The following is a 15,489-nucleotide window of genomic DNA, read 5'->3' as shown; positions in this document are numbered from 1 at the left end:
CAACGCAGGGGCCGTGCTGATGGAGGATGAATTTCCCATTTTGGCCTAAAACCTGTGGCAGGACATGTACCTCTGGGGACACGTGCAAAAGAAAAGGGAAAGGGTTGCCCAGCATGTTAATAAGGTCATCCCATTTTATTATTAAGAAACTTGCCCACACCCATTGACTTGGATCTGGAAGTGTTTGTGGTACATATCTGGCAAGCAGCATTGGGGCTGCAAGTCAGGATTGCGAGTGAACCTTAAAGGATATCTATTTCAATCTCTATTCTGATTCTTGAATTTCCTGTATTTTACTCCCTTCAGTGGTAGGCCTTTCCCCTCCCCACCTCTAACACAAGACAGCTTGCTACTCCTCTAACTGGAACTTCATCTAAGGACTTGGATTCTCAGGGAGTCCCTCCTCATAGCTGACCTAGACTTTCCCAGGGTCTCCATTGTCCTCCCCTTGGGTCACACACACACTGGTCATCTCGTTCTTCCTTATGTCCACTTTTTGGATATTGATGGGAATGATCAACTCTCCATCAAAAGAGACTCTTTCCCAAAAGAGTGCTCCTGATTTGTTCTCTGAACAACTGCTCTGATTTTAGGGCCACTCATACTGTTTTGGTTATTTCTCTGTTCGTTTTGGTTTGTCTACATTTTTGCATGTGTTTCTAACTTTTACTCATTTTATTTTTCTTTTCTCTTTTTTCTTTCATTCCTTCCTTCTTCCATCCTTCCTTCCTTCCCTCTTTCTTTCCTTCCTTCCTCCCTCCCTCCCTCCTTTCCTTCCTTCCTTCCTTCCTTCCTTTCTCCCTCCCTCCCTCCTTCCTTTCTTCCTCCCTTCCTCTCTTTCTTTCTTTCTTCTTTTCCTTTTCCCCAGAAGTTAATTTTCTTCGAGGTCAGCTAGATTTCTATAAATATCTTAACTCAAACTGTGGCAGGAGGCACCTGGGTATACATGGCTTCATGATCCCCAGGATCAAAATTGTGGTATTTTATAGAAATCATTATAGGACGTGAGTTCCCAAGTTGAATTTAAAAAGAGTATATGTGTTAATGTAGTAGCAAAAGGCACAGGATTCTGAGTCTAATGAACCTGATTTTGAGATGTGCTTCTATCACTTATTGGTTATGTTGATTAATCCTTTGGAACCTCAGTCTTCTCTTGGGTAAAATGGGAAGAATGTCCATTTTGCAGGATTGTCTTAAGAATTAGAAACAACAGAAGTCAAGTGTCAAAAACAGATCATGGCACATCATAGGCAATCTATAATAAAAAATGGCTTCTTTTATTACTCAGGAAGTGAAAGAATTGCTCCTAGAAAATGTTGAATAAAGATGTAAAACTGGGGAAAACCCATAGAGGTGCTGTGATGGAGAACTACTAACACCAGTTACAGGTGAGATGGGGCTCTTGCCCACTAACCATGAATTTAAACCCACCATAAATCATCTCAGAGATTCCTCAGCTGGCCTCACACAGCATCAGCATTTTCTGACTTACCAACCTGCTCTGCATTTAGCATCAACAATACAAAGGTGAAAAGACCATAATCGACTTTCTGTCCCCAGAGCATCCCCAGTCCTTTAATACTGTGAATTTTGCATCAGTTTTTCTCATCAGCTTAATAACACTTGGTGAAACAAGGTCTTCAGCCAGGGCATTTATTTTATTTTATTTTGTTGCTTTGAGGTCTCTTTTCCTCCCTCTTATTTCTGGGGGAGGGAATACGGTCAGATTAAAATACTTCAATATGAAACATATTGAATACTTGTTTTTCTTTACATAACACAGCTGAGAAATAATTATATGGCTATTCCAGGGCAGAGATACTTCTTACCCTAGCAATATTCTTATTAAGAGTAATAATAAAGCAGCATGTCATGAGACTTCGCTGTCACAGATTCTTACTCTTGTGTATTTTTGTCTTCTCCACCCTGGATTCCTTACATATGGCATGCTGAGTGTAACATTTCTGCTCTGCTAAAAGACAGTGTCAAATAAAATTAGTTCTCTCGACTCCATGCCATAACAATATCTATAGAAGTATATTATAGTCTTTATTTAATATATTAACTGTATTTGTGCACATGTGTCTTTAAAAATAATAATGAAAGCCCTAATGGATTTTAGAATCCAGAAGCATATTCACTAAAGATTAAAAAACACACACAAAAAACTCCATTCTGAATGAAGTCTCCCTTAAATGGAAGAGAAATAAGGACATATTAGCTTCACTCAGAAGAGATTTTACTTGAAAGAAATGGAAGAAATTTGTTTTCTACATATAAGTCAGGGCATCTTGGGAGGAAGCGTTAGATTTATATCCATATTCTGTTGTGTATATGAGTCTGTGTGTGCACACACATGCTAGGGATAAGGTAAGAGGTGATACTGCAAAACACAGAAAAAGAGGAATGGACAAGAGAGGAGCCATACTTTCATAAGGGTGAAGTTTATACGGGCTCAATGATTATCAAATCAAAGGAGAAAGTTCTACATGAATGGCTAAAATGGATGCTGCCCTTAACTCTATTCCTCAGGCACCTGGCACTAATGATATTGGGAGGGGCCTGAGAGAGAAAAGCTCTCCTCTTCAGTGTATGGCAAATAATGGAACCAGTGGGATAAACAGAGCTGAACAAGTGAACAAACACAAAACCCAGCACATTACACCCTTCCTGGCCTCAGGCAAAAAGCAGCTAATGAAGAATATGATCAGCGAGTGTGCCTCATTTTCCATTCTCAGCTCAATCTTCCCAGCTCTTCCAGCTCTGGAGGACATGTTCTCAACCCTCCCTTCGCCTCTAGCTTGAGACTGTGGTTCTCTGATCCTAGGATAAGGAAGTCAATGTCCCATATGGATTGAGATTTGTTTTTCTGAAACTTCGTCTTAGGTTTCTTAGCCAGACCTCTAGGGTTGGTGACATCTGGCTTCCTGAGAATGCTGCACGATTATACAGCAACTCAACTAATATGAAGGAGTTAAAACAACAAACCCAAACCTTAAGCTTGAAGACAAGGCCCCAAAGTAGATTTCCCCTATTCTGGTAATCAGTCAAACAAATGTTACTTCTAAAGTATACTTTAGAAGTGTACTAAAGAATACTTTTAAAAGAAAATCTTTGAGATAGCACTAAATATAAAAAAAATACTGAGGGGTACCTGGGTGGCTCATTTGGTTTAGTATATGACTCTTGGTTTCGGCTCAGGTCATGATCTCATGGGTTGTGGGATAGGGCCCCACATTGGGCTCTGTGCTCATCATGGAGTCTGTTTGAGATTCTCTCTTTCTCCCTCTGCCCCTCCCCCTGATCACATGCATGCTGTCTCTTTTTCTCTGTCCCAAATAAATAAATCAATATTTAAACAATTAGTGAAATATCAGGTGCTTATAATTCTGTGCAACAGTGGTGGTATAAGTTGGCATTCTAGACATTCCCTTGCATTTGAGAGAAATTACTTGATGGACAATCACAGATACACTGAGAAAAACATAAGTTTTGAATTGAGACATCCTGTCACTAGCTTTGTGATCTTGGCCATATTACTTAATTTTTATGAACTTTGATTCCCTACCTGTAAAGTGGCCATTACAGAACAACACAGATTGTAAAATCCAATAAGATTTTATGTGCACAGCACCTAGCATATAGCATATAGACATGATATGATGAATGTCCTCTCCTTTCCACTGCCCAACCTATAGTTGCTTTGTTCTACGAATTTGTTCAGTGACCATGAGCAACAAAATGTGAGCAGCAAAAGCAGTAGAAGTATAATTTGTTGGGACTTCTAGTTAAATGTGGTGGCATAATCATATGCATCCATATTTCTGAAACCCCTTTAAAAATACTGTAAAGGAATTTTCAAAGTACAATCTCATAGATACAAAGGGAACAGGAGGGAAGATGAAAGTAGATAGGAGTTGTGCTAGCACATATGGAAGAAGGAAAATAAACAGTTGAGAAGTAACTGATGCAGGAGCCAAAGAAAGCTGAACCCCAAGTGCTATTAAAAAGGGGTACCAAGGGAAACCAAGTTTATTCATGTAAAAGAAAACCAGAAAGACCCAGGACCAAAACAATGGCTTTTTCTCCTAGAAGATGAGGGTGAGAGGTGAGGTGAACTTAGGAAGGTTACTTGGAAGTCTGAATACCTACGTAAGAAGCAGTTAGACCCTCAGATCCTGCCAATCCCCCCACCCTCTGCTGCATCCCTGGTATGGTGATACTCTTCCTTCATCCTGCTAAGAAAGCACAGGTTTATTCTCTAACAAATACCATATGATTTCACTTATACATAGGATCTAAAAACCAAAACCAAAAACCAAACGACCAAACAAAAAACAGAAATAGACTCATATATACAGAAAACAAACTGGTGGTTGCTAGAAAGTGGTAAAGGATCGGCAAAATAGGTGAGGGCAATTGATAGGTATAAACTTCCAGTTATAAAATAAGTCATAAAAGAGTACAGCATAGGGAATATAGTCAATAATATTATAATAATTTTGAATGGTGACAGATGGTGACTACCTCTAATGTGATGAGCACTTTGTAATGTATATAATTGTTAAATCACTATCTTGCACATCTGAAACCAATATAACATTCTATGTCAACCACACTTCAATCAAAAATAAATAAATAAAGTGTACCTGGCTGGCTTAGCCAGTAGAGCACGTGACTCTTGATCTTGGGGTGGTGAGTGTGAGCCCCCATTGGGTATATAATGTACTTAAATAAGTAAGTAAGTAAACAAACAAACAAACAAATAAATAAATAAAATATACTCTGAAGAAACTAAACCACAGAGTCACCAGAGTCTGGATCTTAGGCACAGTAGAGAGTGGAGGTCAGGTGCCAATGTGAAAACGAAAAAAAGTAAGAGAAAGTAAACACTTTGCACAGTGAAACTTTAAGGCTCTTCCCTCTGTTTTGTTCCTAGCGAGCGGGCAGCCAAGCCTAAAGATAGAAGAGAATTTATCTCTGGAGAAATTGTTAGAAGAAAAAAAGAATTTGAGATTCCAATATCTCAAGTTCCCATCAAAATGGCCAGAAGTCCTCCTAACCATCCTACAGTGAAGCTCACCAGGTGACAAATGCTGTTTTCACACACAGATCTTTCAAACGAGCTTTTCAATGACTTGGTATTATTAATTAGTGGATTACCAAACATCAGTAGGCATTCATGTGATGCCTTTGACAAGAAAGATCCAATCTCAGATAAACAGATAAGGGAAATTTGTATGAAACAGGTGCAGTGCAAGGAGCAGGAGAAAGCATCCAAAATATCGGTAATTATATCCTTAGAGAATTTATTTTTGTATAACAATTCAGGAAACATTAAAGAGTGAACAACAAAGGAAACACTATTTGCTTCAGGACAAGGTAGGATGAACAAGGGTAGGATACTAAAAACAAGTCAGCAAACAACAACAAAAACACACAAGGGACAAATCTGAAACTGAGAAAAAGTTTTAAGTTGAAGCAGAAATTGGAATAAAAGAAAAGGAAATCATCCTAAAAATAAACCTGGAAGACAAAGCAATGATGAATTAGAAAAAAAATAGGAGAAAACCGAGGAGGATGTTATGAAAAAGTAATAAAAGAAAATTTCTGAGAATAGAAGGACATGGATTTTCAGATTGAAATGCCTCACGAAATGCATGGCATGTTGTATAAAAATCTGCATGTAAATTATTGTAGGTAAGAAAAAAAACTCAGAAAAAAATCAGCAGGATAAATTGAAAGAATTAGAAAACTGAATAACACCAGTGTACCACAGCAAGACTGAAAGCTAAAATGTAATAGCATTCCTATTCTGAGCAATGAGAATTTTCAACTTAAAATTGTATACCCAGCCAAAGTAGGTATCAGTGAGGGCAAGTAGAATAAAGATATTTTTACATAAGTAAGATCTCAAAAAATAAAAGCAACTCCAGTATGCTCTTTCCCAGAGAAGGCACAAATTAGAGGAAAGCATTGGTTTAAGGAAATAAAAGATGGCTCAAGAGAAAATTACGTTGAGAAGAGAAAAAAAGAAACTCAGGCTGATCATGAAAAAGTCCACGATGACCTAGGACAGCTTTTCCAGATTAGAAGAAAGAAACGAACAACTCCAACAGGACTGCTTCCAATTCAGAAAAATGAATTTGAAAGAATAGATGGTGGAGGTTTTTACTTTGATAAAAAGTATAAAGTTAAATCCTTTATGGTGAAAAGCAACTGAAAAAAAAAATCCTTATAACTTCAGGAAAACAAAAATTGGACAGGAAAGGAAATATAATTGTAACACTGTGGTGTTCAGCTGTGAATAATATCTATATATTTACATTTAATGACATTGAGAACATTTATAACAATACCCCAAATCAAAATTTAAATATATTAGGAGGATGGGCAATGGTTTTTCTACATGTGGAGGCCATATGTTGTGAAGAGGGCTAAATCTTTATTATTTGTAACAGGAAGTCAATAGAAAAAGTCTAAAATTGATGAATCAATAAAAAGTAGAATAATCATATTAATAGAAATAAAATTATAAATAGCCAAATGAGTTGAAAATGATTTTCTGGGTAGGAAGAAATGAGGGACTGGAAAGTGTGAGGCAGGAGATTCTGTTGCTTTTCACTATAAACCATGTATATATCTTCAATTTACAATGGGGTTACCTCCTGATAAACTCATTGTAAGTTTAAAAATATCATTAAATCAAAAATGCTTTTAATACACATAACCTACTGGACCTCAGAGCTTAGCTCAACTGACCTTAAATGTGCTCAGAGCACATATATTAGCCTACAGCTAGGGAAAATCATCTCCCACAATGCTTATTTTATAATAAAGAGTCAAATATCTCATGTAACTTTTTGAATACTGGACTGAAAGTGAAAACAGAAGGGTTGATGGGTGCAAAATAGTTGCATGTGTATTGACCGTTGACCCTCATGATTGTGGGCTGAAGAGAGGATTGTACCACACGAGTGTGGTTTCTACTGAGTGTGTATCATTTTGCATAAGTTGAAGTTGAAATATCTTAAAGTTGCAAACACACTTCCATTTATACTTTCAAATGTATTTTCTCATTTTCGTAATTATTGAAATAGGCAGGGCAGGTGTTATTCCCATTTTACATAATGCCACTGAGAGCTGGAGAAGTAAGGTCACTTGCTCAAAGTAGCAAGTCTGGTGGATGGAAGAACCAGGAATGGAAGCTGCAATTTCCAACTTATGGTCTATGCTCTGTCCATGATACTGGGCACAGGTTCCTCCCAGCTACGTATGTGTAATGAGTTGGCATCATTGCCTGAACTACCTTTGGAATTTGGCCTTGTGTCTTTAACTAACTAGCTTAACACCAATACGATATTTGATTATATAATCATTCACTCCTCTGCTTAGAATAACAAGATATTTTAAAAGTCAAATCTGAACTATCTAAATTACTTCATCTCTCAATAGGAAGTTAGCCTGTGCATATTGCCAGAAGACTGGTTAAGAAACTGAACAACCGACTTCATTCCTTTTTGGCCCTGAGTTTTCATACTTCTCAAGTTCTTCTGCTCCTTTTTCAATACATCCTTCAGCCAGTGATCCCTTGAGAGTAAAGGAGTTAAAATACTCCTACAAGTGATACTATATCACTGTAAAACAAACACCCATCTATACACCCGTAATCACTACCAGCCAGGTTTTTTAAGAGTCACCAGTAAGGAGAGACAATCATATGACTATACCAAAGAGGGAGAAAAATTACTTTAGTGCCTAGGTCTGCAGAATAAACCCTTAGACAAGAGAGTTCATGGGGCTGGATTTATTTCTAATCCTTTTGACTGTTTTATAGGTCACAGATTTAGCACTCAACCTCATTCTGCTTTATTTTCTTCATCTTAGCTCCCCTGATACTATTTATTAAGGGAGATGTCAGGTATCTGCCTATCTCCTTCAAAGAGAAGAAGCACATTTCATAAAGGACTACATGCACAGAAATATCCAAACAAAGTAAATGTCTCCTATCTGGAATAATCATGCAATTCATTAGCAATCATAATTGTACTTCCTACAAGTCAGACTATAAAATACCAGTGTCAGATGAGGTTTTTTAGCCGAGACTACAGGAAAGCATGTTAATTTTAGATGAGTGAGTTTGAGGTCACATCCCTTTCCAATTAGAAATAAGGTAGAGATAGTATCAAGTTTTGATGAGTTTTTAGCAGTGCAGATCATGACCTGATGCGATGTGAAGTCAATCTTCAAAACTCACTGTGGTCTGATTTTACTTGTCCTCAAGGATAGTCATTAGCCTGAGCTCACACTATTGGAATTTGGTTTTAAGGATAGGGCAAAGTTTTCCTGCCATAATTGCTTCCATCTGCTGCACTAACACGTGTGTTCCTGCAATAAAATTTTCTAAAACTCTCCAAACCCCACATGCCCTTTTTTGCCCGGGCTCTTGCTGTATTGATGTTTCACCTGCATTCCGTCTGGGTGGGAATCTGTCTTGCAGCTGGCTGTGGCTCCAAGGGTGGGGGTAGCTGAGGGAAGTATGATGCTTGCTCTAAGACTCCAGTGGCAAATTGAACACAGACATTTGCCTTGAAAACGAAAAACTGTGGTCATGTGAGTTACAGCATACGCACCGCTCATGTCTCATTTCATTCCAATGATTTCTTTTTTTTACTCCACTTTTATTTATTCATTTTAAAGGACACAATTAATATACAGATATAACATTATTGTAAAAATCTTCTACTGTAGTAGGAAAAAAAAGTTCTTGAGTGCACCCTCCTCTCTCTGGCCCAAATAATAAATGAGACATTTTCAAGGGAGTTGGAATTTCCTTTCTTTAAAAAACAAACTTGTTTTATGTTCTGCTTGTGAGCAGATATTTAAAGACCTCCAAGATTTTCCAAATGGAAGAAACTAAAGAAAAATAACTTCATGAAGTCACACTAAATCACAAAATAAAAATATCTTGTGAGAACCAAAGCTGTATATTAATATATATAGTCCCAGAGTGGGGTGTAGGGAAGATTACTGAATTTGTCTGAGGAGCCTAAAAAAGTTCAGTATGAAGATACTTGTATACTTGAACCCCAAATTATTCTGAAGTAGAAGCTTATCATCAAATGAAGTAGTGTATGTATTCCTGTGGTTGTGATCTAAGCGAGAAGCCCTTGAATGGTTTTGGGTTCTGAAGTTCCTTCTTGTAGCTGGAGTGAAATGAGCCTAGGTTGCATGCAGAAGCATCCTTGGGAGCTAAGGATGCTGAGTTGTTGGCTTCCTCAATCAAGATCAATATCAAGATCAAAGATTGCCACCAAGGATTGGCAATATGAATGTTACCACTCTTAGTCTCTAAAACCATGGTTATTAATTGTAAGGTCATCTTTATAAATTGCTTTCTCATGTATGCCTGTGTATATGTATAATATGCATGTATATACATTTAGTTATATACATATATTTGCTGAAATACATACCTTTCTTAATATTTTGTTGGTAAGTACATCATGTAGACATTTTAACATAGTAATGCATAGTACGAATGTGTTTGTGTTTACTCCCTTTAGTCCCTACCGACAATAACATTTGTTGAGGAAGGTGAAAAGTTCAAAGTCCAGGGTTGATAGTTGAGGCTGTTAGATTGATCTGCCCCTCTGATGAACGTTTTGTCCAAGAGATACCATTTACAGGAAAATAGAATGCCTTCATTCCCTGGCACACTGTTGAAGGTAGAGAGAGGCAGAGACTGAGGCTGCGCTGTTGTCAAGACAGGACTGAAAGACCAAGAATCGTGAGCTGAAGAGGATCAAAGAAGTCATCTAATCCATCCCTTGAACATCAATCCTTGCCTTAGACAAGACCAATCCCAAACCCCAGAAGACATATGACTGTCAAACCCACACTGAAGTGTTCCAAGAGATACACCTCCCTCTGTAACTCATTCAGAATCCAATAAACCTGCCAAAAAGTTCTTGCATGGCTCCCCCCTGCCATCTATTATTTCATGGAAATTTAGAAGTGTGTGTTAGCATCTACCTCAATGGCATCTCAGATTTCAAAACCTTGGACTACTAAAGGGTTATTTTTTTTAGCTTATTTAAACAGATTTAATTATATAATATTGGATATATAGTAGTTGGGTAAATTGTAAGTAAAGTAATAAACAGAAATAACCCAACTCGCTGACTGGAGAACTACTTCATTGCAGCCATATACATAGTTTTCTGAGTTCGTTTCTGAGTTCATTGCTGAGTGGTAACCATTACTCTGAATTTTGGACTTAGCATTCTTTTGTTTTTTCTTTTTAAAAGTTTAAAAGTTTATATATGTATATATATATACATATATACCATGTATGTATATAAACTAAAGTTTAGATTATTTACTTTTTTCTGTATTAGGTTTCAAAAATTATATTGTAAGTATTAATCCATGTCTTGTTTTCATCCTTCAAAGTAATATTTCTAAGATTCATTGACCTTTGCAGTAGTTCATTTTCATTGTTATATGATATTCCTTTGTCTGAATATATTGCAATTTCAATATTTCTTGTTCTATTGGTGGAAAATCCAATTGTTTTCAATTCCCTCTTTTGTGTTATAAACAATGTCATTATGAAAATTTTGAATTATCTTTTTCCAGGATAACAAATGAGATTCTACAGAACAAATCTTTTTTTCAAACCATGGGTTAGAAGTTTTTATTGGATCATGAAATAAATTTAACAAGACTTAACCAGAAATTTCTTTAAATGAAATAAGTGGATAAAAAACATCAGATTAGAAGTGCTCATAGAATGTTTAGCTCTATATATGTAATGGGTAGCAAAGCTCAACATACTGCCAAATTGCTTTCCAAGTAGTTTACATCCCCAATGGTGGTAGATATTTTTCCTTTGTTCCACATTCTTCTAATGCTGGATATTGCCAGATTTAATTTTTACCATTTTAATATGAAATTTCATTGGGTTGTTAATTTTCATTTCCCTCATTACTGATAAGATTGAGCATTTTTTATATGCTTATTTGTCATTTATACATCTTCTATAAAATACTTCTTTTATGTTTCTCCCATTTTTTATTATGTTGCTTATCTTTTTTCTTATTGCCCTGACTCAAATACTTTATATGCTATAGCTAATAATGGTTTGTTGGTTATTTGTTTAGGAAATGCCTTCTCACATTTTGTGATTCTTTTAATTTTTTTATGGTCATCTGTTTTTCTGTGTTATGATTAGTGCTTTGGGGTCTTCAAGAAACCTTTTTGTTTTCTAGTAATTTAAAAGATTTTACTTGGAGAGCATCCATGGCTCAGTCAGTTAAGTGTCTGCCTTTGGTGCAGGTTATGATTCCAGGGTCCTGGGATCTAGCCTCACATCAGGCTCCCCTCTCAACAGCAGTTCTGGTTCTCCCTCTGCCCCTCTCCTGCTCATGCCTTCTCTCTCTCAAATAAATAAATAAAATATTTTTTAAAAAAATTTAAAAATAAAAGACTTTACTTAAAATGTAATGTGCATTAGGAATCAAATGTCATTTTATTCCATAAAAATACTGAGTTATCCTAGTACCATTTGTTGCATAGACCTGATATGCAATGTCATTTATTTGATATATCTAGTTTGCATAGATATCTCACATTGCCTTAATTATACCCTATCAAAATAACACCAACATTTTTCACATAACCAGAACAAACAATTCTAAATTTATATGGAACCAAAAAAAGATCCCAAATAGCCAAAGTAATGTTGAAAAAAAAAAAAAACTAAAGCTGGTGACATCACAATTCCTGATTTCAAGCTCTATTACAAAGCTGTGATCATCAAGACAGTATGGTACCAGCACGAAAACAGACACATAGAGCAGTGGAACAGAATAGAGAACCAGAAATGGACCCTAAATTCTATGGTCAATTAATCTTCTACAAAGCAGGAAAGAATATCCAATGGAAAAAAGGCGGTGTCTTCAACAAATGATGTTGGGAAAATTGGACAGCCACATGCAGAAGAATGAAATTGGACCACTTTCTTACACCAATCACAAAATAAACTCAAAATGGATGAAAGACCTCAATGTGAGACAGGAATCCATCAAAATTCTAGAGAACACAGGCAACAAACACTTTGACCTTGGCCACAGCAACTTCTGGCAAGACACATCTCCAGAGACAATGGAAACAAAAGTAAAAATGAACTATTGGGACTTCATCAAGATAAAAAGCATTTGCACAGCAAAGGAACAGTCAACAAAACTAAAAGACAATCCATGGAATGGGAGAAGATATTTGCAAATGGCATATCAGATAAAGGTCTAGTATCCAAAGTCTATAAAGAACATATTAAACTCAATGCCCCCAAAATAAAAAATCCAGTCAAGAAACCGGCAGAATATATGAACAGGTATTTTGTCAAAGAAGACATGCAAATGGCTAACATACACATGAAAAAATGCTAAAAATCACTTGTCATAAGGGAAATACAAGCCAAAACCACAGCTAGATACCTCACACTGGTCAGAATAGCTAAAATTAACAACACAGGAAACAACAGATGTTAGTTAGAATAAGGAGAAAGGGGAACCTTCTTACACTGTTGGTCAGAATGCAGACTGAAGCAGACTCAGGGAAACAGTATGGGGGGGGGTCCTCAGAAAGTTAAAAATAGAACTGCCTTACAACCCATCAATCACACTACTAGGTATTTATCCAAATGATATAAAAATAGTGATTTGTAAGGGCACACATACACCAATGTTTATAGCAGCAATGTCCACAATAGCAAAACCATGGAAAGAGCCTAGATGTCCATCAGTGGATGAATAGATAAAGAAAATGTGGTGAAAATACTATATATAAAACATACATACAACACTATGATGTGGTGTATCTATATAGAATGGACTATTACTCATCCATCAAAAAGAATGAAATCTGCTATTTGCAATTATGTGGATGAACTAGAGGATATTATGCTAGGTGAAAGAAGTCAGTCAGAGAAAGACAAATACCATATGATTTCACTCATATGTGGAATTTAAGAAATGAAACAGATGAACATAGGAGAAGAAAAGGAAAAAGAAAATAAGATAAAAGAGGAGAAAGAAAGGCAAACCTTAAGAGACACTTAGCTATAAGGAACACACTGTGAGTTGCTGGAGCGGAGTGAGTGGGAAGATGGGGTAACTGGGTGATGGGCATTAAGGAGGGCACTTGATGTAATGAGCACTAGGTATTATATCCAACTGATGAATCACTAAATTCTACCCCTGAAACTAATACAGAATATGCTTGCTAACTTGAATTTAAATTTAAAAATAAATGAAATAATTAACTAATTAACTAAAAAAAGAAAATCATAACTACTCTCCACCATTTTCAGACATTCCATTGATTACATGACCAGTTGAGAATTGCCGTGTATGGCCTTACAACAGATGTAGATATCTGGTAGTGCAAGTCCTCTATCCTTATTTTACTTTTTACTCTCAGAACTTTGCTCTTCCTTCACATTTTAGAAAAACTTGAAAAGCTCCTCGAAACATCCCACTAGAATTTAGATTGGAATGATATTGAATCTATAGTTTTCTCTAATGTTTTCAAAAAAGTAAAAATAAAAAGGTCCGAGAAACACTGGTTTATCTTTTTTTAATTCTTGGTATAAAAATAAACAGGAAAAATTTATTTTTACTCTCCAATATATAGATATGCATTTGATTTCCCTTGACTAATTTACTGTCTAGTCACCTTGCTAGATTCTGTACTAATTCTAATGATTTACGTACATTATTTTAGTTTTTGCCTACATTGACAATCATTATCATCTGTGATAGTTCTATTGCTTCCATTCCAATTCTTATATGTCTAATTTCTTTTTCTGTTCTTACTGGTGAAGACTTTGTATTAGTTTCCTAAGGCTATCCTAACAAATTGTCATAAACTTCATGGCTTAAAAGAATGGAAATTTATACTTTCACAAGTCTGGATGCCTGAAGAAGACCAAAATCAAGATGTTGGCAATACTGGGTTTTTCTGAAGGCTCTGAGGTCGAATTCTTTCCATACCTCTCCCTTCTAGTTCTTGATGATTGTTGGCAACTGTTGACATTCCTTTGTTCATAGCTATATAACTTCAGTCTCTACCAGGCACAATATTGTGGATTTACAGTTATTTCTCTCCATAACTTAAAAATATCATTCATTTTATCTGACCTTCCATTGTTGCTTTTGGAAAGCTTCTATTTGGAAGCTTTAAAGATCTTCCCTTCGTGGTTGATATTCTGAAGCTTTACTATAATATGAGTTAATTTATTATTTACCCTGCTTGTTGTACCTTTTGCTTTTTCTGGATTCATGTCTCCTGTTCTAGAAAATTATTGTTATTTTTTTAAAGGATTTTTTAAAAATGTATTTTCTTGACAGAGAGAACACACAGCGAGAGAGGGAACACAAATGGAGGGAGTGGGAGAGGGAGAAGAAGGCCTCCCACTGAGCAGGATGTAGGGCTTGATCCCAGGACCCTGGGATCATGATCTGAGACAAAGGCAGACAATGACTGAGCCACCCAGTCACCCTAGAAAATTACTATTATTGCTTTGACTATTATCACTCTATTTAAAAAAATAAGTCTAAAATTAAAAAGAAAATCTCATTCTGACACAGAATATTCGTTTCTCCTTTTTTTCTCCATCTTCTTTAAATTTTTTCATCTCTTTGTATTCCTATGTAACATTCTACCAACACGTTTCTTAACCATATATCTTACTGTTTTATACGTCAGGTGTGCTTTTTTTTTTATTTCATTGGTTTTATTTTTCACTTCTAATGGTGCCATTTGACTCTTTTTCAAATAATCTAGGTTATTTTTCAGAATATGTTAGTTGCCTTTTTTTTTAAAAGATTTTATTTATTTATTTGTCGGAGAGATAGAGAGAACACAGGCAGGCAGAGTGGCAGGCAGAAGCAGGCTCCCTGCAGACCAAGGAGCCCTATGTGGGACTCGATCCCAGGACGCTGGGATCATGCCCTGAGCTGAAGGCAGCCCTTTAACCAACTGAGCCACCCAGGCATCCCTGGTTGCCTGGTTTTTAAATTATATTTTTGTTTCCTTAAACGTTTTACATGTAGTTACTCCATATCCGATATTTTCAATATCCAAAGTGCTTTGGAATCCAATCTGCTATTTATCGTTTCCGTTGACTTTCATTTATGATAGCTTGCTTTTTTATGTCGTCGTTTTGTTGTTGTTGTCATTGTTTGTTTTAGTTGTAAACACATACTGTATATACCTTTAGGTTTTACCTTCTAGGTACATTAACTTTTATATCACATACTTCTGCAAAAATTTGGAGGGACTAGCCAGGGAAGGTTTCATCCAGTGCGAATCTCTTCTCTTCACTTGTGATCCAAGGGCTGGTACCAACCTGGGACTATTTTGGGTTGTCCTTCCTTATTGCAGGTTCAGCCCAGAATCATTTCAGATTCCAGCTAGTACTTG

The sequence above is a fragment of the Martes martes genome (assembly GCF_963455335.1).
Source record: "Martes martes genome assembly, chromosome: 4".
Classification (NCBI taxonomy): Eukaryota; Metazoa; Chordata; class Mammalia; order Carnivora; family Mustelidae; genus Martes; species Martes martes.
The sequence above is the reverse complement of the archived record's forward strand: the minus strand, read 5'-3'. Positions refer to the sequence as shown.